The following is a 10000-nucleotide window of genomic DNA, read 5'->3' on the forward strand; positions in this document are numbered from 1 at the left end:
CCTGTAGCGAGGGGGCTTTGGGTCTTTTTACCCTCATGGATCGCGGGGCATCCCTAGCCCAAAACCCGGGGGCCTGCCAGTGTCCAAGGATCAAACCGACCCCACCCCGGTAGTAGGGTTCTACTACCCGGGGGAGTGAGGCTGCAATGCCCCTCTGGCTTCCCCTTTTTGGGCAGCATGGGGAAAAACTCTTTTTCTTTGAAAAGGTTCTTTAAAGTTAAACTCAAACGGGCTCAGTCCCCAAACGGCGGGCTTCGGAAAAGTCGGGGTGGGGGGAGTCCTCCCCTTACAAAAAGCTGTTCTTTAAACCCGAGGGCAAACCCAAAAACCCCTGGCGTTTGAGACAGCCAAGTTTTTGCAACGACTCGTTGTTTTGTTCGAGGCATCTAAACAATTTTTTGTTTTAAGGCTTGGGTTCCGGGGGAGCCGGATGCCCTTTTGACAGAAATTGTGTTGCCGTTAGATCAAATTCGTGAGTCCAGGGGGAGAAGGTTTGCCTCCATCAGGGGGTTTGAGGCCTTCGTCCACCTGGGGGAAACCCAAATAAACCCGGCAGTTTTCATTTGACTTTTTTCTAATTTGTCTTGTCTTTTTCTTTGCAGAAAATTAGGCGACTGGGGCTATCCAAAAAGGGGCCGGGACAGCATGTACATAGAATAAACTTAGAAATTTTGGGGTCGGGCCCCCAAAGCGTCCCCCGGGTCATTGCTCTCAGACAGACATCTTGCTTTGGTTCGGTCAACCGGGTAAGGACCTCCTTTTTAAAGGGAAAGGGGGTTTCCCGGCTTCCTTACCCCAAGGTTAGGGGGTCCTTGACCCATTTTTTTAATTCCCACTCCCGGGAAATTTTCAGTCTTTGTGCCTCGAACCCCCTGCTAAAAGCCTGGCTTTGGTTTTTGGCAGCAGAATCTTTACCCCCCGTCCTAAAACACTCCTCTGACACAGGTCCAGACAACGCTGGGCTTTATTCTGGCTGCGTGGTCCAGTAGGGTGAAGCGAGATCGCCTGCATACGAGTTTGATCTGGCCCCCCACTGTGGGGTTTTATGTTGGGGATCAGGCATTAAAATTTTTAAATGGGGTTTGGGACTGAAAACCCCACCCTGGGGCGTTCCTTTTTCGAGCGGCATGTGCTGCGATAGGTACCCTGGAATTTGACTTGGCTTTCCCGGTTCCTGAAGTATTTACCCCCAAAAAAACCCAAAAAACCAAGAGCTTTCTTCTATTCCCCTTTTGGGTCAGGGTTTCCTGAATGGCAAGCGGGCTTGCCATTCAAAAGCCTTCTCCAGGTCAAGGGAAAAACCACCTCAGCTGGGCCCCCTTTCCCGATTGTGCTTAAGAAAACGTGGCTAAGCTTTTGTGCTGTGCCCATGCCCCTTGGGAACCCCTAAGGTGTTTTGTTTCGGGGGTCCCGTTTTTCCCTTTAAGCCGGTTTTGAAACCCCCTCTCAGCCGCTTGGGCCAAACCAAACTGAGCAGAGAGATGGGGCGGGACTTCCCCGGCTCCTTTGGGTTTTTTGGGCGGGGAAATATTTGCCCTCTTCCCCAAATCTGGGGTAAGGGGGAAATTTTTTCCCCGGACTTGTTGATGAGTTGCAAGAGTGCACGCTCAAAATGCTAGTCCTAGGGGGAGTAATGGGGTACGAAAATCCCATCAGACCCGGGGCTTTTGTTGGAGTTACGGGTTTTGGCTGCCCCTTTCTCTATCTTGTCCCTTTCCCCCAGCCGTGGGAGACTGTTTTGCGCTCGTTTTCCCCAGAGAAAAATTTGTTTTCGCCAGTCTGTTTAGCCCTGCTTGGGGGGCGTGATGGGGCACCTCGGGGGCTGACGGGTGGTAGCTCGCTTTACCCCTTTTCCACAGCTCTGAAAAAGGGGGGTTTGGGGGTCGAAAGGGCTCACAACCATTCCAGCCACTTTTCCTGCCTGACTCTGTTTGGGAGTTTCCTTGGCATCCGGGCAGCTTCCCTTAAAAGGGGTTGGTTGTCCCGGGGTTTTTTGTCTTCGAAAATTTTTTGGCACATGTTCACCCTGTGGTTTTACCTCCCTGAAACTCGTCATTGAAGTACCAGGCGTCTTTTGACTTCTGGGCCCAAAGGGCCCATTTTTGGGGATGGTCGGGGAAAAGGCTGCTTCATTAATGGCGTTTAGCAGGGTGGCTTTGAGCACTTCCACATTTTTTGCTTTTTGGGGGGTTTTGCATCCCCAGACAAGGGGCCCAAAGGGGTTTTGAAACGGCCGCCAGGGTTTGGGCCTTTTCTTTTTTTCCATCTTGGATTTGGGCCCTTTGGAATTTTGGCTGGCCCCGCATCCCCTGAGGGTATTTAAAGTCCGTAAGGGGCACCTTTGACGGTTTTCATCGACACACCAGCCAAAACCCCCCCTTCCAAGTCCCCAGGGGGCCAGGGGGGGGGTTTTAGATCCCTTCCTCTTACATGGTTGGCTCTTTGGGTGTTTTAGGGAAACGATCTCATGGAATGTCTCTAGCACTCGGCTTTTGTGATAACCCCCCCCCATTTCCGTGCCCCGGCAGGGACCAGGATGGGGTGGTTTTTGCATTGAAGTCTCCCCCCATGGGTCACTCAGTCGGGCAGCAAAGCAAAAGACCCCGGCTGAGTCTAAGCTTTTACAGCGTGGGCCCGGGTGTACACCCTTGACATTTGAGGGGGCCCCCCGGGCCCGGTGAACCCCGACGCCCGGGATTCAAAACGTCTCCACAGTGCAAGCACCGGGTATTCGGAAACAGGGGTTTTTGCTCTCACAAGGGGGATCAAGGGCCCTCTTCCCGTTTTTTCGGGGAGGGGTGGGAAAGGGATGGTACCCTGAAACGAAACAGTTTTCCACTGTTAAAAAAAATCCTGGAGCAAAACAAAAGTCAATGTTCCTTAAAAGAACTACTGCTTGGAGAAAAGCGTTCTTTGCAGAGAAGCTATTGAAGTTCCACTGTGGGAAATGCTTAGATGGTGTGCCCATGATTTTTATTTCCCAGTGAAATTTACATCAGAAAACACCGGGGAGTCGGACAACCCCCATTGCGGGGGCCTCGCTGGTTGGGCTCCCTTTCCTGTTGTCAGGCAATCCGGGGCCACTGGGGGGGGAGAGCCTTTGGTAGCTCTGACTTTGGGGTTGGTTCGGTTTTTTCTCTAAAACCCTTTTTCTTGGCTGGCCTTGCCTGGGAAAGGGGTCAGCGTGATCTGGCTCTGGCTGCACAGATTCAGCCTTTTTTGGCTCTGCCTGTAAAAGCGGGCCGGGTTTTGGAGTGGGGGGGGAGTCCTCGTCCGGGGTGAGGGGGGGCTGTTTTTTCTCTAGCCAGCTTTTTTCCCTTTCGGGGCTGCGACAGTCTGGGTCATTGCCTCTTTGGGCAAACCGAAACTGCCTTCTGGGGCCTCCTAAATTTCGATCCCCCCAAAGGGCTGTTGCAACTGCTGTGAAAACGCATTAACGGGAGAGTCATATCGTCCTCGTCAAAGAGGAGATGATCATCTTTAGGGAGGTTTTTTGTGGTGCTCTTAGAAACTTTTTTTTTTGGGTTTCCCTTTTTCGCCCCTTTGGCATTGTGGGAAACCCTTTTTTGTTGGAGACTTTCCGGTGTCGGCTGGGGGGGGCTTCCTTCCTCTTAGGGGTGGGGGGGGCCTTTTTCGTTTTTGTTCCTTCCCCAGACATGGGTCCCCGGTGGGGCGGAACAAAGTCTGATGGGTTTTGGAGAAACCCCTTTTGTCGCCTGAGGGCCCCCCTTTTTTTTCCGGGACAGAGCAAGCCCAGGCCCGGGCCATGATGCTTCTTGGCACGGTTGGGACATTTGGCTGTTGTGTCCCTCTTTTTCCCCTTTTATGCCTTTAGGCATACCTCTGTGTTTTTGTGCCTTGCTACAGACACCACATTTTGGCTTGGGTGTAAAAGTTAGCCTTTTGGGGCCCGAAATTTTTGGCCCCCTTAAAAAAACCGAAGTGGTTCTTTGGGACATACGTTCAAGGTTGTAGGGGCCCCATTTTTCCCAGATCAAAAGGGGGTGGTTGGGGCACCTTTTAAGGCCCCCAGGGACTTGCCTGGTTGCATCCTGTGCTTGGGGGTTTCCCTTTTTCCACGGAAGGGACATATTTCCTTCTGGTGACTAAACCCTGGCTGGGCCCTTTCGCGGTTCGTCCCAAATTTAAATTCATCGTGGGTGTTTGATTGTTTTTTCCATGAATTGTTTAAATGCCCTTTATCCTCTCAAAGCCCCCACCCACCACGGAGTCCCAAAAAGGGGAACTGAGTGTCAGAACCATGCTAAAAGCAACAGGAGTGAGAAAGGGTTACGCAGCCAATACCATTGTGACAGCACTCACGGACCCTTGTGAGTGCCAATGGGGGGCAGGGCTGCTTGACCCTAGCCCCCCGGGGGGGACCAGCCGATTGACCGGGACCGGGGCCCGGGTCAGGCCGCCTGTCTTGCTTGGGAAAAGAGGAAACCCAAAAAGGCGGGGTTTTTCTAACCGCCCGGGCCTACTCCACGGAAACGCTTTAACCCCCAGGACTCCCGTCTCCACGCGCACAAGGCAGCCACGCACGGCAAACGCCCTAGGGAGGTGTAAACCCCCCGGGGGGAGACCCCGAGGGGATGCCCTTCCACCTACGAGACATCATTGTTTGGAGCCCTTTTGCTCAACCCTCTGAGGCCCCCACCCAAAGGGTTTTTCACCCAGTAAAGGGGAAAAGGGGGGTTTTTTCCTTTTTTTTCCCGCGGGTTCCCTTTTATCCCTCTGAAGCAACCCCCCCAAAGGTTGTTTCACCTCGTAGGGAAGGGAAAAAGGGCCTGTGCTTTTCAAAGTAGTTTTCCCCCTTCCCCCCCTAAAACAGCCACCCCAAAAGGGTGTTTCACCTCAGGGGGGAAGGGGGGGTTTTTCGTTTTTGTCAGGCCCCTTCCTTTCGTTTTCCCCTGAAGCAACCACCCAAAGGGTTTTTTCACCTCAGTGGGAAGGAAAGGGCCTGTGGGCTTTTCAAAGGGATTCCCCCTTCCCTCTAAAACAGCCACCCAAAGGCTGTTTCACCTCAGTGAGGGAAGGGAGGTTTTGTCCTTTTTGTCAGCTGGTTCCTTTCATCCCTCTGAAGCAACCACCCAAAGGTTGTTTCACCTCAGTGAGGGAAGGGAGGTTTTGTCCTTTTTGTCAGCTGGTTCCTTTCATCCCTCTGAAGCAACCACCCAAAGGTTGTTTCACCTCAGTGAGGGAAGGGAGGTTTTGTCCTTTTTGTCAGCTGGTTCCTTTCATCCCTCTGAAGCAACCACCCAAAGGTTGTTTCACCTCAGTGAGGAAGGAAAGGACCTGTGTCTTTTCAAAGTAGTTCCCCCTTCCCTCTAAAACAGCCACCCAAAGGCTGTTTCACCTCAGTGAGGAAGGAAAGGACCTGTGTCTTTTCAAAGTAGTTCCCCCTTCCCTCTAAAACAGCCACCCAAAGGCTGTTTCACCTCAGTGAGGAAGGAAAGGACCTGTGTCTTTTCAAAGTAGTTCCCCCTTCCCTCTGAAGCAACCACCCAAAGGTTGTTTCACCTCAGTGAGGGAAGGGAGGTTTTGTCCTTTTTGTCAGCTGGTTCCTTTCATCCCTCTGAAGCAACCACCCAAAGGTTGTTTCACCTCAGTGAGGAAGGAAAGGACCTGTGTCTTTTCAAAGTAGTTCCCCCTTCCCTCTAAAACAGCCACCCAAAGGCTGTTTCACCTCAGTGAGGAAGGAAAGGACCTGTGTCTTTTCAAAGTAGTTCCCCCTTCCCTCTAAAACAGCCACCCAAAGGCTGTTTCACCTCAGTGAGGAAGGAAAGGACCTGTGTCTTTTCAAAGTAGTTCCCCCTTCCCTCTAAAACAGCCACCCAAAGGCTGTTTCACCTCAGTGAGGAAGGAAAGGACCTGTGTCTTTTCAAAGTAGTTCCCCCTTCCCTCTAAAACAGCCACCCAAAGGCTGTTTCACCTCAGTGAGGAAGGAAAGGACCTGTGTCTTTTCAAAGTAGTTCCCCCTTCCCTCTAAAACAGCCACCCAAAGGCTGTTTCACCTCAGTGAGGAAGGAAAGGACCTGTGTCTTTTCAAAGTAGTTCCCCCTTCCCTCTAAAACAGCCACCCAAAGGCTGTTTCACCTCAGTGAGGGAAGGGAGGTTTTGTCCTTTTTGTCAGCTGGTTCCTTTCATCCCTCTGAAGCAACCACCCAAAGGTTGTTTCACCTCAGTGAGGAAGGAAAGGACCTGTGTCTTTTCAAAGTAGTTCCCCCTTCCCTCTAAAACAGCCACCCAAAGGCTGTTTCACCTCAGTGAGGAAGGAAAGGACCTGTGTCTTTTCAAAGTAGTTCCCCCTTCCCTCTAAAACAGCCACCCAAAGGCTGTTTCACCTCAGTGAGGAAGGAAAGGACCTGTGTCTTTTCAAAGTAGTTCCCCCTTCCCTCTAAAACAGCCACCCAAAGGCTGTTTCACCTCAGTGAGGAAGGAAAGGACCTGTGTCTTTTCAAAGTAGTTCCCCCTTCCCTCTAAAACAGCCACCCAAAGGCTGTTTCACCTCAGTGAGGAAGGAAAGGACCTGTGTCTTTTCAAAGTAGTTCCCCCTTCCCTCTAAAACAGCCACCCAAAGGCTGTTTCACCTCAGTGAGGAAGGAAAGGACCTGTGTCTTTTCAAAGTAGTTCCCCCTTCCCTCTAAAACAGCCACCCAAAGGCTGTTTCACCTCAGTGAGGGAAGGGAGGTTTTGTCCTTTTTGTCAGCTGGTTCCTTTCATCCCTCTGAAGCAACCACCCAAAGGTTGTTTCACCTCAGTGAGGAAGGAAAGGACCTGTGTCTTTTCAAAGTAGTTCCCCCTTCCCTCTAAAACAGCCACCCAAAGGCTGTTTCACCTCAGTGAGGGAAGGGAGGTTTTGTCCTTTTTGTCAGCTGGTTCCTTTCATCCCTCTGAAGCAACCATCCAAAGGTTGTTTCACCTCAGTGAGGAAGGAAAGGACCTGTGTCTTTTCAAAGTAGTTCCCCCTTCCCTCTAAAACAGCCACCCAAAGGCTGTTTCACCTCAGTGAGGAAGGAAAGGACCTGTGTCTTTTCAAAGTAGTTCCCCCTTCCCTCTAAAACAGCCACCCAAAGGCTGTTTCACCTCAGTGAGGAAGGAAAGGACCTGTGTCTTTTCAAAGTAGTTCCCCCTTCCCTCTAAAACAGCCACCCAAAGGCTGTTTCACCTCAGTGAGGGAAGGGAGGTTTTGTCCTTTTTGTCAGCTGGTTCCTTTCATCCCTCTGAAGCAACCACCCAAAGGTTGTTTCACCTCAGTGAGGAAGGAAAGGACCTGTGTCTTTTCAAAGTAGTTCCCCCTTCCCTCTAAAACAGCCACCCAAAGGCTGTTTCACCTCAGTGAGGAAGGAAAGGACCTGTGTCTTTTCAAAGTAGTTCCCCCTTCCCTCTAAAACAGCCACCCAAAGGCTGTTTCACCTCAGTGAGGGAAGGGAGGTTTTGTCCTTTTTGTCAGCTGGTTCCTTTCATCCCTCTGAAGCAACCACCCAAAGGTTGTTTCACCTCAGTGAGGGAAGGGAGGTTTTGTCCTTTTTGTCAGCTGGTTCCTTTCATCCCTCTGAAGCAACCACCCAAAGGTTGTTTCACCTCAGTGAGGGAAGGGAGGTTTTGTCCTTTTTGTCAGCTGGTTCCTTTCATCCCTCTGAAGCAACCACCCAAAGGTTGTTTCACCTCAGTGAGGGAAGGGAGGTTTTGTCCTTTTTGTCAGCTGGTTCCTTTCATCCCTCTGAAGCAACCACCCAAAGGTTGTTTCACCTCAGTGAGGAAGGAAAGGACCTGTGTCTTTTCAAAGTAGTTCCCCCTTCCCTCTAAAACAGCCACCCAAAGGCTGTTTCACCTCAGTGAGGAAGGAAAGGACCTGTGTCTTTTCAAAGTAGTTCCCCCTTCCCTCTAAAACAGCCACCCAAAGGCTGTTTCACCTCAGTGAGGAAGGAAAGGACCTGTGTCTTTTCAAAGTAGTTCCCCCTTCCCTCTAAAACAGCCACCCAAAGGCTGTTTCACCTCAGTGAGGAAGGAAAGGACCTGTGTCTTTTCAAAGTAGTTCCCCCTTCCCTCTAAAACAGCCACCCAAAGGCTGTTTCACCTCAGTGAGGAAGGAAAGGACCTGTGTCTTTTCAAAGTAGTTCCCCCTTCCCTCTAAAACAGCCACCCAAAGGCTGTTTCACCTCAGTGAGGAAGGAAAGGACCTGTGTCTTTTCAAAGTAGTTCCCCCTTCCCTCTAAAACAGCCACCCAAAGGCTGTTTCACCTCAGTGAGGAAGGAAAGGACCTGTGTCTTTTCAAAGTAGTTCCCCCTTCCCTCTAAAACAGCCACCCAAAGGCTGTTTCACCTCAGTGAGGAAGGAAAGGACCTGTGTCTTTTCAAAGTAGTTCCCCCTTCCCTCTAAAACAGCCACCCAAAGGCTGTTTCACCTCAGTGAGGAAGGAAAGGACCTGTGTCTTTTCAAAGTAGTTCCCCCTTCCCTCTAAAACAGCCACCCAAAGGCTGTTTCACCTCAGTGAGGAAGGAAAGGACCTGTGTCTTTTCAAAGTAGTTCCCCCTTCCCTCTAAAACAGCCACCCAAAGGCTGTTTCACCTCAGTGAGGGAAGGGAGGTTTTGTCCTTTTTGTCAGCTGGTTCCTTTCATCCCTCTGAAGCAACCACCCAAAGGTTGTTTCACCTCAGTGAGGGAAGGGAGGTTTTGTCCTTTTTGTCAGCTGGTTCCTTTCATCCCTCTGAAGCAACCACCCAAAGGTTGTTTCACCTCAGTGAGGGAAGGGAGGTTTTGTCCTTTTTGTCAGCTGGTTCCTTTCATCCCTCTGAAGCAACCACCCAAAGGTTGTTTCACCTCAGTGAGGAAGGAAAGGACCTGTGTCTTTTCAAAGTAGTTCCCCCTTCCCTCTAAAACAGCCACCCAAAGGCTGTTTCACCTCAGTGAGGAAGGAAAGGACCTGTGTCTTTTCAAAGTAGTTCCCCCTTCCCTCTAAAACAGCCACCCAAAGGCTGTTTCACCTCAGTGAGGGAAGGGAGGTTTTGTCCTTTTTGTCAGCTGGTTCCTTTCATCCCTCTGAAGCAACCACCCAAAGGTTGTTTCACCTCAGTGAGGGAAGGGAGGTTTTGTCCTTTTTGTCAGCTGGTTCCTTTCATCCCTCTGAAGCAACCACCCAAAGGTTGTTTCACCTCAGTGAGGGAAGGGAGGTTTTGTCCTTTTTGTCAGCTGGTTCCTTTCATCCCTCTGAAGCAACCACCCAAAGGTTGTTTCACCTCAGTGAGGAAGGAAAGGACCTGTGTCTTTTCAAAGTAGTTCCCCCTTCCCTCTAAAACAGCCACCCAAAGGCTGTTTCACCTCAGTGAGGAAGGAAAGGACCTGTGTCTTTTCAAAGTAGTTCCCCCTTCCCTCTAAAACAGCCACCCAAAGGCTGTTTCACCTCAGTGAGGAAGGAAAGGACCTGTGTCTTTTCAAAGTAGTTCCCCCTTCCCTCTAAAACAGCCACCCAAAGGCTGTTTCACCTCAGTGAGGAAGGAAAGGACCTGTGTCTTTTCAAAGTAGTTCCCCCTTCCCTCTAAAACAGCCACCCAAAGGCTGTTTCACCTCAGTGAGGAAGGAAAGGACCTGTGTCTTTTCAAAGTAGTTCCCCCTTCCCTCTAAAACAGCCACCCAAAGGCTGTTTCACCTCAGTGAGGGAAGGGAGGTTTTGTCCTTTTTGTCAGCTGGTTCCTTTCATCCCTCTGAAGCAACCACCCAAAGGTTGTTTCACCTCAGTGAGGAAGGAAAGGACCTGTGTCTTTTCAAAGTAGTTCCCCCTTCCCTCTAAAACAGCCACCCAAAGGCTGTTTCACCTCAGTGAGGGAAGGGAGGTTTTGTCCTTTTTGTCAGCTGGTTCCTTTCATCCCTCTGAAGCAACCACCCAAAGGTTGTTTCACCTCAGTGAGGAAGGAAAGGACCTGTGTCTTTTCAAAGTAGTTCCCCCTTCCCTCTAAAACAGCCACCCAAAGGCTGTTTCACCTCAGTGAGGAAGGA

Source organism: Penaeus chinensis, chromosome 3, assembly GCF_019202785.1.
Source record: "Penaeus chinensis breed Huanghai No. 1 chromosome 3, ASM1920278v2, whole genome shotgun sequence".
Taxonomy (NCBI): domain Eukaryota; kingdom Metazoa; phylum Arthropoda; class Malacostraca; order Decapoda; family Penaeidae; genus Penaeus; species Penaeus chinensis.